The sequence below is a fragment of the Hypanus sabinus genome, chromosome X1 (genome assembly GCF_030144855.1).
Source record: "Hypanus sabinus isolate sHypSab1 chromosome X1, sHypSab1.hap1, whole genome shotgun sequence".
Taxonomy (NCBI): Eukaryota; Metazoa; Chordata; class Chondrichthyes; order Myliobatiformes; family Dasyatidae; genus Hypanus; species Hypanus sabinus.
The window spans coordinates 27,319,782-27,343,456 of record NC_082738.1 but is presented as its reverse complement, the minus strand read 5'-3'; the positions used below and the strand labels follow the sequence as shown (position 1 = coordinate 27,343,456).

The 23,675-nt window shown below is 44.9% G+C and overlaps 1 protein-coding gene across 2 annotated transcripts in view; it reads left to right on the top strand.

The window, feature by feature from the left end:
- The window catches only part of LOC132384724 (rho guanine nucleotide exchange factor 25-like), a 407,339-nt gene that overhangs the window by 25,980 nt on the left and 357,684 nt on the right, over positions 1 to 23,675 (top strand). The gene's annotated exons all lie outside the window — the stretch shown is intronic.

Sequence of the window (23,675 nt, the reverse complement as noted above, 5' to 3'; positions counted from 1 at the left end):
AACGAGACAATGTTTTTCAGGACCATGGTGTTACATGACACAGTGCAAAAACTAGACTGAACTATGTAAAAAAACAACACAGAGAAAAAAAACACACAACATCTACACTAGGCTACAGACCTACCCAGGACTGCATAAAGTGCACAAAACAGTGCAGGCATTACAATAAATAATAAACAGGACAATAGGGCAGTAAGGTGCCAGTGCTTGGGGTAACAAACTGTTACATAGTCTGGTTGTGAGAGCCCGAATGCTTTGGGGCCTTTTCCCAGGCGGCAGGAGGGAGAAGAGTTTGTATGAGGGGTGCGTGGGGTCCTTCATAATGCTGTTTGCTTTGTGGATGCAGCGTGTAGTGTAAATGTCTGTAATGGCGGGAAGAGGGACCCCGATGATCTTCTCAGCTGACCTCACTATCCGCTGCAGGGTCTTGCAATCCGAGATGGTGCAATTTCCAAACCAGGCAGTGATGCAGCTGCTCAGGATGCTCTCAATACAACCCCTGTAGAATGTGATGAAGATGGGGGGTGAGAGATGGACTTTCCTCAGCCTTCACAGAAAGTAGAGGGATGCTGCTGGGTTTTTTTGCTATGGAGTTGGTGTTGAGGGACCAGGTGAGATTCTCCACCAGGTGAACACCAAGAAACTTGGTGCTCTTAACGATCTCTACCGAGTAGCCGTCGATGTTCAGTGGGGAGTGGTCGCTCCATGCCCTCCTGAAGTCGACAACCATCTCTTTTGTTTTGTTCACATTCAGAGACAAGTTGTTGGCTCTGCACCAGTCCGTTAGCCATTGCACCTCCTCTCTGTAAGCTGACTCATCGTTCTTGCTGTTGAGACCCACCACTGTCATGTCATCGGCAAACTTCATACAGCTGACAGGGAGTGTGTGTGTGAATACTCAATCCCTGTTATAGCATCATAGAGTAATGCAGTGTACAGGCTTAAGACTTTTTCACAGTATTGAATCTGATATGGATAATCGTTGCCCCATCGAAAGCACTGTAGACAAGTTCAGCGAGGCGTTGATATCATGATGCACTCAGAAATGAGCCGGTACCAAGGATCTTCTCACACAGATCAAGTGCGTGTCCTGATCTTTCTTCCACCTCCATAGTTTGTCTTTCACTTACAGCATATAAAACATGCGCCATAAAACAGTATGGGCCCTTCAGCCCATGATGTTATGCCAACCCATTGTAAACTACTCCCCAATCAACCTAATCTTTCCTTCCTACACAGCCCCAAATCCTCCATTTTTCTATCATCTGTGTAAGATGATTTTCTATCATCTAAGAGTCTCTTAAATGTCCCTAATGTATCTGCCTCTATTGCCATCCTCAGCAGTGCATTCCAGGCATGTGTAAAAAGCCTACAACTGACATCTCCCCCAAAGAATGAAATTAGGAGAGCCAGAAGGGGCCATGAGAAGGTCTTGGTGGGCAGGATTAAGGAAAACCTCAAGGCATTCTATTTGAAGAGCAAGAGGATAAGGCATGAGAAAATAGGACCAATCAAGAGTGACAGTAGAAAAGTGTGTACGGAACTGGAAGAGATAGCAGAGGTACTTAATGAATACTTTGCTTCAGTATTCACTATGGAAAAGGATCCTGGCGATTGTAGGGATGACTTACAACAGACTGAAAAGCTTGAGCATGTAGATATTAAGAAAGAGGATGTGCTGGGGCTTTTGGAAAGCATCAAGTTGGATCAGTCTCCGGGACCAGACAAGATGTACCCCAGACTACTGTGGAGGCGAGGGAGGAGATTGCGGAGCCTCTGTCGATGATCATTGCATCATCAATGGGGACGGGAGAGGTTCCGGAGGATTGGAGGATTGCGGATGCTGTTTCCTCATTCAAGAAAGGAAGTAGCGATAGCCCAGGAAATTATAGACCAGTGAGTCTTACTTCAGTGGTTGGTAAATTGATGAAGAAGATCCTCAGAGGTAGGATTTATGAACATTTGGAGAGGCATAATATGATTAGGAATAGTCAGCATGTCTTTGTCAAGGGCAGGTCAAGCCTTACAAGCCTGATTGAATTTTTTGAGGATGTGGCTAAACACATTGATGATGGTAGAGCAGTAGATGTAGTTTATATGGATTTCAGCAAGGCATTTGATAAAGTACCCCATGCAAGGCTTATTGAGAAAGTAAGGAGGCATGGGATCCAAGGGGACATTGCTTTGTGGATCCAGAACTGGCTTGCCCACAGAAGGCAAAGAGTAGTTGTAGACGGGTCATATTCTGCATGGAGGTCGGTGACTAGTAGTGTGCCTCAGGGATCTATTCTGGGACCCTTACTCTCCGTGATTTTTATAAAATGACTTGGATGAGGAAGTGGAGGGATGGGTTAGTAAGTTTGCTGATGACACAAAGGTTGGAGGTGTTGTGGATAGTGTGGAGGGCTGTCAGAGGTTACAGCGGGACATCGATAAGATGTAAAACTGGGCTGAGAAGTGGCAGATGGAATTCAACCTAGGTAAGTGTGAGTTGGTTGATTTTGGTAGGTCAAATATGGTGGCAGAATACTGTATTAATGGTAAGTATTAATGGCAGTGTGGAAAATCAGAGGGATCTTGGTGTCCAAGTTCATAGGACACTCAAAGTTGGTGTGCAGGTTGACTCTGTGGTTACGAAGGCATGTAGTGCATTTGGCCTTCATCAACTGTGGGATTGAGTTCAAGAGCCGAGAGGTAATGTTGCAGCTATATAGTTCCCTGGTCAGACCCCACTTGGAGTACTGTGCTCCGTTCTGGTCACCTCACTATAGGAAGGATGTGGAAACCATAGAAAGGGTGCAGAGGAGATTTACAAGGATGTTGCCTGGATTGGGGAGCATGCCTTGTGAGAATAGGTTGAGTGAACTCGGCCTTTTCTCCTTGGAGTGACGGAGGATGAGAGGTGACCTGATCGAGGTGTACAAGATGAGGAGAGGCACTGATCGTGTGGTTAGTCGGAGGCTTTTTCCCAGGGCTGAAATGGCTAACATGAGAGGGCACAGTTTTAAGGTGCTTGGAAGTAGGTACAGAGGAGATGTCAGGGGTAAGATTTTTACTCAGAGAGTGGTGAGTGTGTGGAATGAGCTGCTGGCGACGGTGGTGGAGGCGGATACGACAGGGTCTTTTAAGAGACTCCTGGACAGGTACATGGAGCTTAGAAAAATAGAGGGCTATGGGTAACCCTAGGTAATTTCTAAAGTAAGTACATGTTCAGCACAGCATTGTGGGCTGTAGGTCCACAAACCTATTGTGCTGTAGGTTTTCTGTGTTTCTAAACCATCCTTTGCTCCCCTTAAACAGATGTGCTCTGGTATGAGCCATTGCTGCCCTGGGGAAAAAGAAACATGCTGTCTACTCTCACAATGTCTATAATCATCTGGTCACCTCTCATCCTCCTTTGCTCCAGAGAGAAACACCCCAGCTTGCTCAACCTATTCTCATAAGACATGCTCCCTAATCCAGATAGTTTCCCGGTAAATCTCCTATACACCCTCTCTAAAGCTTCCACACCTTTCCTATAATGAGGTGACCAGAACTAAACCAAATGTGATCTAATCAGAGGTTTATAGAGCTCCAGTGTTATCTTGCACTTAATCTCCTGACTAATGATGGGTAACCCTCCTTAAGCCATCTTAACCTCCCTATCAATTTGCACAGCAACTTTGAGGGATCTGTGTACTTGGACCCCAAGATCCCTGTGTTCCTTCATGCACTTTCAGAGTGACAATTCACTTCCACTGATAAAATGTAGTCTATGTCTATGACTTTAGAAAAGAACAATGGAAATAAAGATGGGATGTAGAGTCTGGCAATGGAGATGAACTACACCTCGGTCTGTCACAGCAACTAGCTCACTCCATGACTGAATCACGTCAAAAGATTGTATTGCTCTGAACTATATCACACAGTGGCATAGCTGGCAGAGCTGCCGCCTCAGAGCCCCAAAGCCCCAGGGTTCAATCCTGACTTCCAACTCTCTCTGTTTGGAGGAGAGGGAATGTGAGGGGTGGGTGGGGTCTTTGATTATAGTTGCTGCTTTACCCAGGTAGTAAGGAGTAGAGACAGAGTCCATGGAGAGGAGGCTTGTCCCTGTGATCCAGTGAGCTGGATCCAAATATTTCTGCACTTTCTTGCTGTCAGGTACAGAGGAGTTGCTATATTTGGTGGGCAGAAAGGTCTGATATCATGTTGGGTGTGCTTTAGCAATACTGTATTTGCTTCAGGGGGTAGTGATTATAATCCACCAGGGTTCGCATGGAAGTAAAGCATTCACAGCTACAGTTGTGTTCAGCAGCCAAGTTGCCTCCAAGTTGGCTCATGTATCAAGTGGCCACCTGGGCAAGGCAGTGGCATGGTGCCAGTTACGGCTTGCCTGACAGAAGCCACTCAGTTCCAGAGAGGAGGGGGCAAGCTGAGCACTGGATAAGGGGAGATGCCTTAGCAGGGAGCCAGGCTGCGGCGGGAACCAAGGCCTGGTCTGTCTGCGTATCAACACAGTGTCAAGATGCAAATCCCACTTTTCATGCCTCTACTGCCAATAAAAATAAGGAGCAGGTGTACGTCACCCAGACCATCACATCTGCTCTATCATGAACTAATCAATCAGTAACCTCAACTCTGTAGTCCCGTCTATCTGCGGCAAACTTGCATCCCCTCCAAAAAATCTCCCGGTCCAGCTACATAGACACTGATACCAAAAAAGCTCACCAACACCTCTGCCTCCTCAGAAGGCTAAGGAAACTTAACGTGCTCCTGCTGATCTTCACCAATTTATACAGATGCACCACTGAAAGTACCCTATCCAGAAGCGTCACAGCTTGGTACAGCAACAGTTCTGCCCGTGACCACGAGAAACCCGCAGGGGGTTGTGGACACAGCTCAGCACATCATGGAGACCAGCCTCCCCTCCACGGACTCTGTCTATACTTCTCACTGTCTCAGTGAAGCAGGCAGCCGAGTCGAAGACCCTGCCCTGCGTTTTCCAACTCCATTCTTTTCATTCAGTCTCGGGCACTGGGCCTTGCTTTTGAGACCAGCACTCACCACTCCAGCCATGTGGCTCACCGGGCCGCTTCCGAGGACAGAGGGTGATACTAAAGGCAGCCGACTGTACTGCCCTGGCACTCTCTATAGAGAAATGCCAAAGGCAAGTGTCACCCCAACAGATTTGCAATCCAAATCGAATGTGAAGGGAACATAAGGGGAGACTTCTTCACTCAGGAGTGTGGAACGAGCTGCCAGTGCAAGTGGTGCATGTGAGCTTGAGAGCACTTTGGATAGGTATATGGATGGTCGGGATATGGAGGGCTATGGTCCCGGTCAATGGGAGTAGGCAGTTTAAATGGTTTCAGCATGGCCTAGATGGGCCAAAGGGCCTGTTTCTGGGCTGTAGTGTTCTATGACTCTATATACACTCACAGAGCCTGGTCTCTTGTAAATTCCTTTATATTTTGCATAGTTGAATTTCTAACTCTTCCATTTCCTGTTTAAGTCTTTCCCACCGGGTTCTGCTTTAGCGATTTGTAATTTAATCTGGATATCGTCCCATTTTTCCCTGTTCCAATTCATTTATTTACCATCCATCATTCCTCCCATTCTTTATGATTTGAATCAGCAAAGTTGATAACGTCCCAGCAGTTAGTCTGACTATTCCTCCAACTTTTCCCTTTGCCTGTGTTTATAGGAGACTCCTTGAATCCATCAAGAGACAAATTTTCCACTTGGTGCTCCTTTTTAAAGACCTAACGTTTATCATCTTCTCAGGCCTTCCCAAAGAAGGCTCAGAGAAAGCTCTACTCTAGGCAGAAACCAGGGCCCAGAAGTTCCTTCCCATAATACAACAGCACTTAGCACATGGAAACAGAGCAAAACTGCACCCATTTCCAGGTCTCTTCATACCCAAAAGGAATTTGATCCTTGACATCCCTGCAGGAAATTCACGAGCACTGGGAGCAGTGTTCCGGTGTAAAACCGGCCCAAAGGACATCAATAACAAGGGCCAATGTTCATCTCTGGTGGGATTCTCCACATCACTCCTTGTTTACTTCTGGAATAAGCACCTTTCACTGACCCCAGTCCCCCCAAGCCCTTCCACTCAGCCCTTCTCCAGGCTGCTGCAGTTCCCCGAGCACCTTCTCTGCTCACTCCACACAAGGCCTGCTTGTCCTTTCCCACTCCAGACCAACTTCCACTTGTCTCTGCCCAATGCTAGTGATGTACCATCAATAACTCTCTGAGACGTGAGGCGAGATATTGGCTTTTATTGACTGGAAGAAAGAACAAGCAGCAATTGACCACCATGCTACATCCTGGAGACTGAGGGCCGGGCTCAGGCCTCAATCGCCTATATAGAGGGGCCTGTGGGAGGGGCCACAGGAGCAGTCAGCAGGGGGCGTGTCCAGACAGGTATATGTAGTTCACCACAGCTAGTGGCCAGGATAGTGGATCACAGGCTTCAGAGGGAGTGGAGAACCTTGAGGGTCCTCACCTGAGACCTTGTTCATCCAGAGATTCCCAGGGAGCCTCTCTCACAGTTGGGCCTCTGAGGAACAGAGACTTCGTAGGCTGGGTCTCACCAACACTGTCCTCGCTGACAGACTGAGGTCAGGTACCTCCCGGAACCTCACACCTGCCCTCATGTGTCAGGGTCACTCCCAGCTTCCTGACCTCAGGACCAATCCAGGCTGCCGCTGACCCCTGCCCCACCTCACGGCTGCCAAACTCCTCCGTCAAGGACATGAAACTTCATCTCTTCTCTGCCAGTTCCTAGGAACAAGCGTCTGTCTGCACTGCAGATTTACGTAGAGTGCAGGCAGTCAGAGACTCCCTTGGCACCTGTGAGGGTCTCTTTAACCTTTAGTGGGGAAGGTGACACTCTGTCTCCCTTCCCTCTCTCATCATTGTCGCAGCCATGCTTTGAGAAGTAGCCCTGTCCATTTGCTGGAGGAGTGTGTTGTAGTCTGTTCCTTTAAGGGCTGGCTGCCAAGACTGCAGTTGTAAAGCCAAACGCAAAATCTTGCAATAGAATAGGCATACTTAAATTAATGCAGCAATGTACACAGGGAAACCTGATAACACTGTTTTGGAAACCTTGCATTCCAGGAATGCAAACTCTAAAATAACTTTTAAAACGGTGTTTGCATGCCATGGACTGGTGTTTGAAAGCAGGTATAACACAAGAAAATAATTTCTAGCTAAGCTATTAAGTTCTGATAATAACATTTATTATTTAAAAGAGGTTAATTGGATCTTCTTTAAACAGGATCTTTATTGTTTCAAGAGAAGACTTAATGACTAACCTCACTGGGTGATAGAATTTTTTATATAGTACAGAGACTTTGAGTTCGAGGTGCAGGAATATAATTGGAAAGCAGAGTGATAGGCACTTGCTGTTCTCTCCTAAGTTTGTGAGGGAAGCAAGGGTCTAATGAGGAGGAGAAGCTGAAGGAGATTTATACAAGTAAACGAAGAGTGATTCAAGCTGAACAATCACTAGGGTCTGATAATCTATTCCTCCCCCCTTGCAGAGTACTAAAAGAAAAAATCCCAGGGAACACTGGGTGCATTCGTGGCCATCTCCCAATATTCTCTGGTCTCTGGAATATGGGATGGCAAACTGATGGCACCCGTGCCCAAGATGGCACCCACAAAAATCGTTGGCACACATCATGCAGTTACGCCCCTCGATTCTTTAAACCCTACCTCATGCAGCCAAAGCCCAAGCAATGAGCACGGAAAGCAAGTGGAAAAAGGACCGGTCTTTAAGCACAGTCATTGTACCTGACACAGAACTCACGGTCTAGCGGGCAGCAGTGATCACCATCCCTCAATATGCTTCTGAGACCTGTTTTACCTTAAACAGGCAACTCCAGACACTAGCGAAATATCAGCAGTCTCTCATTGCAAAGTTCTCAAAACTCATAAGAAGGATAAGCAAAAGAATGTTGGCGACCCCTCCCAGTCCAACATCGCTAGCATTAATGCACAAAGGCTGGGTCAATTCAGCACACAGGGGACTGAGTTTCAATGACGTTGAATGGTGGAGTAACCTCAAAGGGCCAAATGACCTACCACTACTCCTTTCTGCCACATTGCATTGAGGTCTGAGCAGGTCACATTTCTTCACTCCTGAAGGAGACCTTCTGACCCAAACTTTGTCACAGGATGAGATTCGCTGGCAGACAGAGGAAGAGATTCAAGAATATGCTTAAGGCTTTCTTTTAAAAAAAGATAGTACCATCTACCCCTGATGCTTGAGGATCTTGAGTCCATGGCCTTTCAGTGTAAGGAAGGAGCATTTGGGATGGGATTGAGAACCTTGAGTCAGTGCATCAGGAGGATACAAAGACCCTGTGTACGTGGTGGAAGGAGTTCACCAGCTCACAAACTACCCACCCTTCCCCATCTGTGGAAGAGTCTGCGGATCCCACATTGGCCTTATCAGTCATTTAGGACAGAGGTGGAAACAACTCATTCTCAAACCCCGAGGAACTGCTCATGAATTTATAGGGGCTTTTAACATCATGAGGCACGCAAGTAAGATGATTAATCACAATCTTTTTCCAGGACAGGGGAGTCTAAGATTAGAGAGTACAGGTTTGAAGAGAGAAAGGAAAGGTTTAAAAGGAACCTACTTGAGAGCAAGTTTTCCATATGGAGGATGGTGGGTGCCTGAGAAAGTCATAGAGATGGGCATAGTGGTGACATTTCAAAGGCAAATGGACAGAGGCAATACTGTGCAAAAGTCTTAAGCACATGCATGTAGCTACGGTGTCTAAAACTTTTGTACAATATTGTACAGAGGTCATGAGAAGCCTACCGCTTGTGCATCATCCAAATCGACCAAAAGTGGGGAGAAGGAGGAGGCCCAGAGGCTTGACTAGCTGAACTATTGTGTCACAGCTCCAGAAACCAGGTTGGATGTTGAACTCTGGCGCTGTCTTTGCGGAGCTTGCATGTTCTCCCTGTGAGTGCATTGCTTACCCTAGGTTGCTCTGGTTTCCTCTGACTTCCCAAGGATGTGTGTTAATTGGCTCCTGTAAATTAATTTTCCCCCAGTATGTGTGGGTGAGGGGTAGAATCTAGGATGGGAGTGGTTGAATTTGTTGGGAATCTGGGGAAAATTACTCCCAGGGTAAGGGAGTCCAAATCTAGTGAACAGAGGTTTCAGGTGAGGGGAGAAAGATTTATGAGGGACCTAAGGGGAAACTTTTTCCACACAGTCGGGGCTGTATATATATGTAATGAGCTGTTAGAGGAAGTGGTACAGGTGGGTGCAATCACAGCATCTAAAAGCTATTTAGTTAAAAATCAAAGTCAAAATAAGTTTATTATCAGAAATGTGAGTGCGTGCATGTGTGTGTGTGTGTGTGTGTGTGTGTGTGTGTGTGTGTGTGTGTGTGTGTGAGTGTGTGTGTATGATTTGTTTTCTTGCAGGCATTTATGGGAAAATAAATATATACAATACTATAGAGTTTATGAAAAAAACATACAACTAATGTACAAAAGAAAACAAATTGTACAAATATTTAAAAAAATAAAACTGAGAACTTTAGTTGTAGAGTCATATCAGGTGCATGGATAGGAAAGGTTTAAAGGGATATGGATCAAATGCGGGGCAACGGGTAAGTGGCTAACGTGGACCAGTTGGGCTGAAGGGCCTGTTTTCATGCCATAAAGCTCTACGGCTATCACAAAAATGCATTAGTGTAAACAAGTGTTCAATAGTCATCACAAACCTGAGGGGCCGAAGGGCCTCTCCCTACTGTGTCTCCCCACAAATCTAACTTCTTGGGAAATGAAAGTGTAAGTATAGGGAATGCCCATTGTGAAGGTTGATAGGATTTGCAGCGTCCTGTTTTTATTATATTACAGATAAATGTAATAGGTGGGTGTAGCCAAAATTTAAACCATGAGTGAATTGTGCACCAATAGGAGCAAACTTTACCCATGCTGGCCCTTTAATGGGGTTCTCTCATTGGTCTCCTCTTTCTCCCAGCCCTGCACATTGGCATACTTGCCAATCCCCCTCTGTCGGTCTCTGTTGAATCTCATTTTGCAGCCAGCCACTTTCAGACTACAAGATTGCAGCAATAAACTCTCCTCCTTTCATCCACGTTTGCCTCATGTGCTAGTTCTCTTCGATCCTTTGCCATGTAATTACTGACCTTGCTGACAATGGAAGCAATTGTTCTTTATGAACTCCATAGTGCTCGTTAAAAATATCTGATTCCTGTAATCTGATGTGCGGCTGAAATGAGCTGGTTAATCCAAAACTCATTTACTTTGTTATTTAAACATTTCCAAGACTCTATTATTTTCTACTGCACTTCTCTCCAAACTAAAACAGTGACACCCCATAGTATCTTTAGTCCCCTCAAAAACTAAGTTACTGTTACCGCCAGAAAGTAGGGTCTTGCCCCGAACTGTCAACTCTTTATTCCTTTCCGTAGGTGCTGCGTGACCTGTTATTTTTTCTCCAACAGTGTGTGTGTGTGTGTGTGTGTGTGTGTGTGTGTGTGTTAGACTAAATATCAGCACTCAACTTGTTATTAGAAAGTTGACCTCAATCATCATCTCAGCACACAATTTGCCTCAATTCTACAATTCTGTTTACTTTGGTGTTAGGCAGTTGAAAACAGGTACTTTCCCTCAGTGAACTGTGATCGTGACTGTTTCCAGGTCACTTTGCCTTACTCACTCCGGAAATCATACATCTATTTCATCAAACTGCAACTCATCTTCAACTTCCAATGAAGACGTCACCCCTTCCCACCATTGGTGGTATCTACAGGAGGCAAGATCCGTCATCAAACCTCCTCACCATCCGGGCCATGCCATCTTCTCATGGCTGCCATTGGGCGGGAGGTACAAAAGTCTGAAGCCTCATATTGCCAGGTTCAGGAGCAGATGCTTTCCTTCAGCCCAGGAACAGAAAAGGTAGTGGATGCAGCCCAGTCCTGCACAGGAAAAGCCCTCCCCACCATTGAGCACATTTATAATGAGCGCTGCCACAAGAAAGCAGCATCCATCATCAAGGACCCACACCATCCAGGCCATGCTCTCTTCTTGCCATTAGGCAGGAGATACAGGAGCCTTAGGTCCCACACCAGCAGGTTCAGGAACAGTTGTTGTCCTACAACCATCAAGGTCCTGAACCAGCATGGACATCTTCACTCACCTCAACTCTGAACTGATTCCACAACCTACAGACTCACTTTGAAGGACTGTACACCTCATGTCCTCAGTGTTACTTATTTGCTTAAATTATTTGTACAATTTGTGTTCTGCAATTTGATTGTTTCTCAGTCTTTGTTTATGTATAATTTTTCATAAATTATATTGCATTTCTTTATTTTCCTGTAAATACCTACAAGAATATGAATCTCAGGGTTGTATATGGTGACATGTATTATCAAAGTACATATATTTACTTTGAATTGACTTGAACCATTTAAAACATAGAAACATAGAAACCCTACAGCACAATACAGGTCCTTCAGCCCACAAAGTTGTGCCGAACATGTTCCTACCTGAGAACTACCTAGACTTACCCATAGCCCTCTATTTTTCTAAGCTCCATGTACTTATCCAAAAGTCTCTTAAAATACCCTATCGTATCTGCCTCCACCACCGTCGCTGGCAGCCCATTCCACACACTCACTACTCTCTGAGTAAAAAAACTTAACCCTGACATCTCCTCTGTACCTACTCCCCAGCACCTTAAACCTGTGTCCTCTTGTGGCAACAATTTCAGCCCTGGGAAAAAGCCTCTGACTATCCACACGATCAGTGCCTCTCATCATCTTGTACACCTCTATCTGGTGACCTCTCATCCTCTATCGCTCCAAGGAGAAAAGATCGCGTTCACTCAACCTATTCTCATAAGGCATGCTCCCCAATCCAGGCAACATCCTTGTAAATCTCCTCTGCACCCTTTCTATGGCTTCCACATCCTTCTTGTAGTGGAGTGACCAGAACTGAGCACAGTACTCTAAGTGGGGTCTGACAAGGGTCCTATATAGCTGCAACATTACCCCTCGGCTCCTAAACTCAATCCCACGGTTGATGAAGGCCAATACACCATATGCCTTCTTAACCACAGAGTCAACCTGCGTAGCTGCTTTGAGCATCCTATGGACTTGGACCCCAAGATCCCTCTGATCCTCCACACTGCCAAGAGTTTTACCATTAATACTACATTCTGCCATCATATTTGACCTACCAAAATGAACCACCTCACACTTAGCTGGGTTGAACTCCATCTGCCACCTCTCAGCCCACTTTTGTGTCCTATCAGTGTTCCACTGTAACCTCTGACAGCCCTCCAAACTATCCATCAGCAAACTTACTAACCCATCCCTGCACTTCCTCATCCAGGTCATTTATAAAAATCACAAAGAGTAGTGGTCCCAGAACAGATCCCTGAGGCATTCCACTGGTGACTGACCTCCATGTAGAATTAGGTTCTTGTCCAGCTGGCCCAACCCTGATCACTAACCCAGTATAGTTACACTATGAGCACTTTGCCCAAGAATGGATGTCTTTTGTTCTAATGTGTTCTTTTTCTATCTTTTAGTTTAATTTATGTTTTTTTCTTGTGTGTGTTATGTTTCTGATGCTATGTGCCTGTAATGTTGTTGCAAATATGTTTTTCATTGCATCTGTCCACACATATACCTGTGCATGTGACAATAAACTCAACTTCGACTTGTGCAAAAGATCCACATTCTGTGGGGACATCGGATGGGGTGTGCAGTCTTAAAACACTTGGGGAGTGTCCTTTGGTCCAAGTGCACTTGTAAAACCAACTCCCATCCCTTCACAGCTCTGACAGCTAACAATCAAGGGCAGAGAGTGGGATCTGACTGTGCAGTTGGCAGTATCGCCCTACAAGATGCTCTCAACACGCGCAGAAGCTGTGGGTCAATTTAGCTTCACCCTGGACAGAGCATGGAAAATAAAGGGTAAAAGGAAAACAGTGAATGATATCCTGGACCTCGTTTGACCTTCCTTGTACTGTAATTAGTGGTGGGTTTTTCCCAGTGTTGTTTACAGGATCATACTGTGCAGTAATTAGCTGCCAGCATAACAGCACTGCCTATACTTTGAAAGTACTTTGTTGGCTGTGAAGTAGTTTGTGGATGTTTAGAGGCACTCTTTAGAAGCCATTTCCTTTCTTAAGGCTGAAGAAGATATAATTTGTAATGAAAAGTTTCTGCCTCTCAGTCCCTTCTAAAGACATCATTGTTGCTTTGCTCAATATGAATCAAGAATCCCATCATCATTAACTCTTAAAGATTGCTGAAGGAAGGATTCTGTTCAGAGAAATTTTTAGGATGAATTCTCACTGTCAGTTGTCTGGAAGGCAATGTTTTGCCACTTAAAGGGAATTTCACCACCTCTTTAAGAGAAAGTTTTCCCCTTAAGGAAAGCTTATTATTGCTTAAGGCAATATCTCCTGCTTAAAACCTTTTTTTTGGAAATAGAAGCTGTTGAAATTTAGGAGCAAAGAATTCAGATTAATGTTCACACCATTTAATTGTATCTGCCTGTTTCTACTCATTCCCTTTTATGGTCCTATTCTTAGTCAAAAAGTGTTGGTCAAATTTATCTGGGGAGTTGGTTTGTAAGAGTAACTAATACTGGCAGTGTGAGGGAAAGAGATGCTCACTGAATTAACTAGGGTTCCTGATTGCATCTCATTGTTGATACTAATTCAGTTGTCTCTCACTGCCAGTGATTCCACTGAGACACTGAGCCAAATGATCTCATCAGTAACACACTGTTCACATCTTTAAAACATCTTGTGGAGAGAGGGCCTGTATATTAATGTGGTGTGGAGGAGTAATGGTGTGATGGTCTCTTTGCCATGTATATTAGGGCCCATGGCTAGACTTCAACTTGGGTATTCCACAACGTTTTCCCTAGAATCTATAGAAATGGGAACAAGGAGGCTGGAATAAAAGACCATTCGGCCCTTTGAGCCTGTTCCTCACTTCAATGCGATTATGATTGGTCTATGTCCCATGTCCACCAATCTTAATACTGAAACGAATGAGCACATCTGTCAAATATGATTTACCTTTCCTAAAACCATATTGACCAGGCCTGATTATATCTAGATTTTCTAAATTATTAGTTATTTCCACTTTGATTATCGATTCTGGCATCTTATCAACAATAGATGTTAAACTAACCTCTTGTGAAACCTCGGTGAAACCAGGAGAGAGGGAGGGTGTAAGTAAAGAGCTGGGAAATTGTTGGTGAAAGAGATAAAGAGCTGGAGAAGGGGGAATCTGATAGGAGAGGGTAGAAGGCCATGGAAGAAAGGGAAGGGGGAGGAAAACCAGAGGGAGATAATAGTAAGGAGATAAGATAAAAGAGAGAAATGGGAATGGGAATGGTGAAGGTAGGGGGCCATTAAGTTCAAGAAATCGATGTTCATGCCATCAGGTTGGAGGCTACCCAGACGGAATATAAGGTGTTGCTCCTCCAACCTGAGTGTGGCCTCATCGTGACAGTACAAGAGGCCATGGACTGACGTGTCGGAATGGGAATGGGTAGTAGAATTGAAGTGGGTGGTGAGCGGGAGATCCTACTTTTTCTTATGGATGCATAGGTTCTTGATGAAGCAGTCTCCTGCAGGAATGGCCAATCCGGGAACAAATGCAGATAAAGGCATAACTTGGCTCAAGTGTTGCTTTCCTACTTGAGTGCAAAGGTGTCAATTTGGAAGTCCACAGGGTGAGATCACGGCCTCGACACTCAAATGCCGATTTGGAAACCCAATTGCATGGACAGTCAGAACCTCAAGACACTGCAAAGTGACCTCATTCGAGACCCTCTGTAGTTTCTGAATTCTCCTCATCGCCATGGGAATGGGGGACAACGGGGAGAAAGAGGAAAGTCCTGGGCATTGTCAGCAGAAGTCTGTTGTAAGGAGATATTTAATAATTAGACAGCAACCTTTTGTACATCTCCCTTATAATTGATCATAGCTTTTTAGATTAAGGACAACATTTATTAACATTTAATAGGAATTTGCTGTTGTGTGTTGGTCTGCAACTTTGGCTAATGTAAATTGGGAAGAGAGTGGAAGATAAACCAGGGCATCCTTTTAAGGAGGGGCTGCACTGCTGGGGGGGGGGGGGCGGGGAATGATCACTTTAAAGGACAGTGTCACTATTGCTAACCTTTATTGGGACATTTTCTAGATGTGATCTATCATAAATATTCTTTCCACTAAAAGAAATGAGTTTGTTGAAGCTCATTTCAAATAAGAGGAATGAACTTGTAACATCAGAAAGGATGAAGAACACCCAAGGGGTTTAAAAGAAAGGACATTACAGATGGTGAACCCATTGTTTGAAATGTGTCATAACTTGCTAAACTCCCAAAAGTACCAGAGTCTGGGAAACAGTCAATATGGCTCTCTGGTTCAAAAGGAAGACTGAACGCTGGAAGCTACAGGTAGAGTAACACACGCAAAATTCTGGAGGAACTCAACAGGTCAGGCAGCATCTATGGAAAGGAATTTCAGGTGAAACCCTTCACAGTCTTGATGAAGGGTCTTGGGTTGAATCATCAACTCTTTATTCCCCTCCATAGATGCGCCTGACCTGCTGAGTTCCTCCAGCATTTTGTGTGTGTTACTCTGGATTTCCAGTAACTGCAGAATCTCTTGTGTTTATGAGGTTAGTTTATGAGAACCTCTTGTGGTTCTTCCTCCCCTCCCCTTCTCCCCCTCCCACCTTCTTGCTCTAACTTCTCATCTTTTTTCCAGTCCTGCTGAAGGGTCTCTGCCCGAAACATTGACTGTTTATTCATTTCCATAGATGCTACCTGGCTTGCTGAGTTCCTCCAGCATTTTGTGTGTGTTGCTTTGGATTTTTAGCATCGGGGAATTTCCTCGTCTTTGTTCTGCATTGTTATTGTTTTACCTTGTTCTAATGCGCTATGTAACAACCTGATCTGTATGAAGAGCATGCAAAACAAGTTTTTCACTGTGTGTTACATGTGACAATAATCAACCACTACTCCAGTATTACTCAGTGATGAAGGCAGATGTCTGTGCCATTATGTAGCTAAGGAGGCCTGGAGGTAAGAAATAGAGTGTATATTGGTTATGAGCCCTTCCCCGAACACCAGAGAATTTGATCTGCACCCTCGGTGTTGACCAATAGACCCCGAGGGGTCGGTGGACAACACTTATAAGACTTTTAATAATTATTATGCAGCTGGGGATGAATTGAACGAGCAAGGCCTGTGATTCATGGTTTCAGGGTTTTCTGAAGCGTGCAATGTCGTCACCGCTTTGCCATCGGAAGTGCAGCAGCCATTTCTTGCAGAGACAAACCAGGTGACCTGTTCCACTGATATAGATTAGCCAAGATGCCCAGAGTTTTTTCCTCATTTAGTGTCATGACATCATTCTGAGGATGCTTCAGCCTAATGACAACTCTCTCAGGAGGTGTAGTGCAAGCTGCGGCCTGTGTTACAGAGCCCGGCGAATCCGGGGGGGTGCTTGGATCCAGATCCAACCAATTGAACCTTCCCAAAGATGGCATACGGAGAGTTATCAGCATGTGGAGTGGGCAGCCCTGTATGACTTCTCTTTGTGCTGCCTGTCGTGGTCTTACTGTGGTATCTACAGCCCAGCAACCCAATATACCCCATAGCACCGGATCATAGAGAATTATTGTACTGAGTGAAAGAGCAGACTCAAAGGGCCAAATGGCTGACTTCTGCTTCTATTTTTCCATGTTTCTATCACCTTTGCTGCGATTTATCCCAAAATCCCTGCCATAGAGCAAATTATGCTGCTTCTGAGTTGATCAATGCAACATCAACTGCCAGTCCTCCCCTGCACACTCTTCCACACACAATGAGGTGGAGCGAGGGGAGTGGACATTGAGCCTTGCAGTGTACAATTTAGACTGCTATTTATTGGTTTTCACTGTTGACCCATTTGAGTATCAGGTGTTTCCTCCATCCTGTCCTTCCTCTCCTACCTTCTCTGCAATTTAAAACTAACTTAGAACCATAGAACATTACAGCACAGAAACAGGCCTTTTGGCCCTTCTTGGCTGTGCTGAACCATTTTTCTGCCTAGTCCCACTAAACTACACCTGACCCATTATCCCTCCATACCCCTCTCATCCATGTACCTGGCCAAGTTTTTCTTAAATGTTAAAAGTGAGCCCCCATTTACCACTTCATCTGGCAGCTCATTCCACACTCCCACCACTTTCTGTGTGAAGAAGCCCCCCCTAATGTTCCCTTTAAACTTTTCCCCTTCACCCTTAACCCATGTCTTCTGGTTTTGTTCTCCCCTAGCCTCAGTGGAAAAAGCCTGCTTGCATTCACACTGTCTATCCCCATCATAATTTTATATATCTCTATCAAGTCTCCCATCATTCATCTACACTCCAGGGAATAAAGTCCTAACCTATTCAACCTTTCTCTGTAACTCAGTTTCTCAAGTCCCGGCAACATCCTCATAAACCTTCCCTGTACTATTTCAACCTTCCTGCAATTCGGTGACCAAAACTTTACACAATACTCCAGATTCGGCCTCACCAATGCCTTATACAACCTCACCATAACATTCCAACTCTTATACTCAGCACTTTGATTTATAAACGCCAATATACCAAAAGCTGTCTTTACTACCCTATCTACAAACGTTTGTACCTGTGACTGCACTTTTAGGGAATTTTGTATCTGTATTCACAGATCCCTCTGTTCTACTGCACTCCTCAGTGCCCTACCATTTACCTTGTATATTCTACCTTGGTTTGTCCTTCCAAAGTGCAATACCTCACACTTGTCTGCATTAAACTCCATCTGCCATTTGTCAGCCCATTTTTCCAGCTGGTCCAGATCCCTCTCCAAGCTTTGAAAACCTTCCTTACTGTCCACTACACCTCCAATCTTTGTATCATCAGCAAATTTGCTGATCCAATTTACCACATTATCATCCAGATCATTGATATAGACGACAAATAACAATGGACCCAGCACTGATCCCTGTGGCACACCACTAGTCACAGGCCTCCACTCAGAAAAGCAATCCTCCTCTACCACTCTCTGGCTTCTCCCATTGGGCCAATGTCTAATCCGATTTCCTACCTCACCATGTATACCTAGCGACTGAATCTTCCTAAATAACCTCCCATGCAGGACCTTGTCAAAGGCCTTACTGAAGTCCATGTAGACAACGTCCACAGCCTTCCCCTTCATCCACTTTCCTGGTAACCTCCTCGAAGAACTCTATTAGGTTGGTTAAACGTGACCTACCACGCACAAAACTTGCTCTACTCTTTCTCAGTCCTGACAAAAGATCTTGGATCTGTAACTTTAACCTTGTTGAAGACACCAGAGACTGCAGATGCTGGAATCTGGAGCAACACACAAAGGGCTGGAGGAACTCAAGTGGGTCAGGCATTAACTGTGTTTTTCTCTCCATGGATGCAGTCTGACCTACTGAGTGTCTCCAGCACGTTCTGTTTTTATTTCATATTTACTGCATCTGCAGTGTTTTTTTTAAAAAAAGTAGTATTAAGGCTAATAACCTGATTGTGGTCACATGTTTGTCTGGTGATCTGTTGTCTCCATCTACTTGGTTGACACTGGGGGACTGTTCTGTCTGCTCTCTCAGGTGAACAAGCAAGATTGCGTCACTACGTCACTGTCTCGGGGAAGGCCAGGTCACATGTCCTCTGTGCCTTGGCACTTCTGCTGTAGTGCTCCAGCTGTGGCAGTCAATTTGCACACAGCAAGATGTGAATTGTGCAAATTCGCTAGCACACCTGAACCCTTGCACTTCAAAACCTCTCCATTGCTTACAAAGCACTTAGGGAACCACCGTAATTGTGAATCATAGATCTAATTACAGTTCCAGGTTTTTCAGATATGTAAGTTTTGTTTTTCTCAGACTACCCAATAGTAACAGGGACATTGAGGGGCAGATAGGAAGACAGATCCTGGAAAGGTGTAATAATAACAGGGTTGTTGTGGTAGGAGATTCTAATTTCCCAACTATTGATTGGCATATCCCTACAGTGAGGGGTTTAGATGGGGTGGAGTTTGTTACGTGTGTTCAGGAAGGTTTCTTGACTCAATATGTAGATAAGCCTACAAGAGGAGAGGCTGTACTTGATCTGGTATTGGGAAATGGACCTGGTCAGGTGTCAGATCTCTCAATGGGAGAGCATTTTGGAGATAGTGATCACAATTCTATCTCCTTTACCATAGCATTGGAGAGGGATAGGAACAGATAAGTTAGGAAAGCATTTAAATGGAGTAAGGGGAAATATGAGGCTATCAGGCAGGAACTTGGAACATAAATTGGAAACAGATGTTCTCAGAGAAATGTGTGGAAGAAATGTAGCAAATGTTCAGGGGATATTTGTGTGGAGTTCTGCATAGGTACTTTCCAATGAGACAGGGAAAGGATGGTAGGGTACAGGAACCATGGTGTACAAAGGCTGTTGTAAATCTAGTCAAGAAGAAAAGAAGAGCTTACAAAAAGTTAAAAAAAACTAGGTAATGATAGAGATCTAGAAGATTATAAGGTTAGCGGGAAGGAGCTTAAGAATGAAATTAGGAGAGCCAGAAGGGGCCATGAGAAGGCCTTGTCAGACAGGATTAAGGAAAACCCCAAGGCATTCTACAAGTATGTGAAGAGCAAGAGGATAAGACAAGAGAGAATGGGACAAATCAAATGTGACAGTGGAAAAGTAAGTGTGGAACTGGAGAAGATAGCAGAGGTACTTAATGAATACTTTGCTTCAGTATTCACTACAGAAAAAGATCTTGGCGATTGTAGGGATGACTTACAGCAGATTGAAAAATGGTTCTTGATTAGGAAGGGCGTCAAAGGTTATCAGGAGAAGGCAAAATAATGGGATTGAGAAGGAAAATAAATCAGCTATGTTGGAATGACGGAGCAGTCTGGATTGGTTGAATGGCCTAATTTAGCTCTTATGGTCTTTGAAGTCTTTGAAAGTAGCCGCACTGTTTCATTCCCAAGTATACAAGCAGGGTGTATTTTTAATCCAACTACAGTCAATTTTCCTTCCCTTTAAATCTTTGCACTCTTGTCTGGATTCCTTCCCAGAAATACTTGTGCCAAATATTGTTGATTTTTTTTTTTGTCTATGAATCCGTAACTGTGGGTACCGCCAGTTCCCCGTTGCAGTAATATATGCCCCAATAATTGACATGGGACTGAGCAGTCAAACAGAGACCTGTCAGTGACATCATGGAAAAAGCAAACTGCTCAGATTATAACAGGGAGGTTAGAAGAAGACCTACACAAAGAATGGTAGGGCCTTGGGGAGTATTGAAGAGCAGAGAGATCTTGGTATACAAGTTCAAAGACTCCTGAAGGCAGCAGCACAGTAGATAGACGATGAAGAAGGAATCCCCAGGATACTGCCCTGCTTTGGCTGGGGAATAAAATAGAAGAGCAGGGAGGCTGTGATACAACTTTACAAAGCACTGGCCAGACCACAGCTGGAGTTCTGGTCACCACTCTGTAGGAAGGATGTGACTGCACTGGAAAGGGTGCAGAGGAGATTCACCAGCGTGTTGCCCGGGATGGAGGGTTTCAGTAATTGGGAGAGACAATTTCCTTGGAGTGGAGGAGGCTGGGGAGGAGAAGATGACTGATAAAGGTGTAGAAAGTTATAAGGCATGCAGACAGGGTGCAGATAGGAAAACCTCTCCTCATAATAGAGGTGCTTAGAAGTAGATTTAAGATGAGGGGTAAAATGTTTAGAGAGGATCTGAAGGGGGGTGCTTCTTTCCACCGCCCCCCCTCGTTCCCCCAGATGGGGGTTGGAATCTGGAACGCACTGCCTGGGGGCAAGGTGGAGGTAGAGGCTCTCAAAATGTTCAAGAAGCATCTGGACGAGCACTTGAATCACCAAGGACAGAGCAAGTGCTGGTAAATGGGTGGTTGATGGTTAGCATGGACACAGTGGGCCGAAGGACCTTTTTAATGCTGTGTGGCTCTGACTGTATGACAATAAGGTTGGGTGTTCAAGCCTTGCGTTAGATTTTCTGCATCCTGTCTGGATTTCCAGTGCTCTGGGCGTAGCTGATTCATCAAGCCACAACTGTTGACGACTTTGTGACATAATCTGAAGAACAGCAAAGTTCTTGCTGAGTCTGAATCCCTCCCTCTGCCAGATGCAATTAACAAGGCCATAAAAAGTACAAACAAAGCACTAGAACTCTGTTAAACTTGTATACAGCCTTGGATTGATGTTACTCAGAGCACTGGTCAGTTCTGCTCTGGACATACAGTATCACGCAAAGAGGCAGTGAAGGAAATGTAGTGTTTTTAAAGGAATGCAAGTTGTTTAGCACCAAAAATGTTGAGTAGGCATGGGGGATCATTTCAGCAAAAGCAAACCCTGAAAGATAACCTAAGTCGAAATTCAAAGTGGTCCCATTAGCCAGACAGGGCAAAGATATTGCTGTTTCTGAGGCAGAGGTATAAGATTGTTATTCAGTGTAGCAGGGAGTTCAGGACAAACCATGTTCCACAGTGAGTGATGAGAGCACGAGAGCCAGTATGAACCAGATGAGCTGAAAGTCCTGTTCATGTACTGTAAATTCTACATGAATATACACCAAACAGCACCAACTATGTTGCCGTTGATCAGAATCAGAATCACTTTATTGCCAGTATGTGAAACATAGCAGAATTGATGGTGTCTCGGTGCCAAGTGTGAAACACAGGACAATACCATAACAGACAACACAATAACAACCAACAGTTTACAAGACAATAGTGCAAACAGTCATGAGCAATCAACAATTAGCAGAACGGTCACATGTGCAAATGTCAATAACTAAATTAAATAAATGTGAACAGGTGAACAGACTCAACAATTATCAGCAGAACAAGGAGAGCAGGAAAGGCCACTTAACAGATGTTGTGCAGGGACAGTGAGTTTTGTTGAGAAGCTGGGGAGCTACAGGATGGAGGTGACGTGTAGTCCTGGTGTTGATGGACCTGTAGCGTCTCCCTGATGGCAGTTTGGTGAGTAGGTGGCTGCTAGGATGGGTGGAGTCAGCGGTATTTTTTCAGCTCTTTTCTTCACTCTGGCGATGACCAGGTCTTTAAACGTACGTAGATGACAGTCAATGATCTTCTCCACTGAGTGAACCAGTCACTGCGATGAGAGAGGTGGTCACAACACTCTGTGATGGCTCATCAGAACACACCACGAGATGTTGGGTTTCATAAACTGGCATAGCAAGAATAATCTCTGCTGGGATTCCCTAATGATGAGTGTAACCTGCTTATCCCACTTCAACGTATTGGTAGTGGTAAGAGTTTGAATGACTCAACCACAGACACAACTGGGGGGGGGGCGGACAGGTAGGGGGTTGTCAGTGGAAATTGATCCCCATTTTCACTGTCTTGATTGCATTAAGCTGCTAATTATTATGAGCACACCATGGTGCAAGACCTCCCTTTGATCGCAGGTCGCACTGTTATTAGAGATGAGACCAACTATAGCTGTGTTGTCTGTGAACTTGAGGATTTTAATGGATTTGTCTATGGAGGTACAGTTATTTGTATAAAGTGAGAACAGGAGAATGGAGTGAGAAGCTGGAAGGTGATAGGTAGAAAAGGTAAAGGACTGGAGAAGAAGGAATCTGATAGGAGAGGAAAGTGGACCATGGGAGAAAGGGAAAGAGGAGGGATACGGGGGGGGGGGAGGTGATAGGCAGGTGAGGAGAAGAGAAGAGGTAAGAGGGGGGCCAGAGTGGGGAATTAAAGAAGAGGGAAGGTGGGGGGAGAAAGCCTTCTTCACTATCTTATCTATCTGTGTGTGGTGAACTACATATACCTGTCTGGACACGCCCCCCTGCTGACTGCTCCTGTGGCTCCTCCCACAGACCCCTGTATAAAGGCGATCAAGGCCTGAGCCCGGCCTCTCTGTCTCCAGGATGTAGTATGGTGGTCACTCACTGCTTGTTCCTTCTTCCAGTCAATAAAAGCCGATATCTCGCCTTTACGTCTCAGAGTGAGTTATTGATGGTGCATCACTGTGACACCGCGATCAGCAAATGATGGTACTTAATATTCTAGACCCCTCTGTTCTACAACACTCCCCTGGGCCCGATTGTTCACTCTGCCCAGGTTTGACTTCCAAAAATGCAACGCCTCACACTTATCTGAATTGAATGTCATTTACCATTCCTTGGTCCACTTACGCAGCCGATCAAAATCCCTTTGTACATCCTGACGAGCATCTTCATTGTCAACAATACAGTCCATGCCTTTTATGTTCTCTTCCAAATTGTTTATATAAATAGTAAACAACAAAGACCTAGCACTGATTGCTGAGGCACACTACTTGTCATGGGCTTCCCTTACAAGAAACAAGTCGAAGGATCAATGCCTGCGAATCCACAAGTCCACTGGACAAATGGGGCTTGTCTTGCTGTTTTTGCTTTGCCATTTGTTATGTTCTGTTCTATTGCGTTCTGTGTTGTTCCGCCGAGCATTGTGGGTATGCTGTGTTAGTGCTGAAATGTGTGGTGACACTTGTGGGCTGTCCCCAGCACACCCTTGGTGCACTCCACTGTAACTTTCAATGTACATGTTATAAATAAATCGGAATCTAACTCTGGACCTCGTGTAAGAT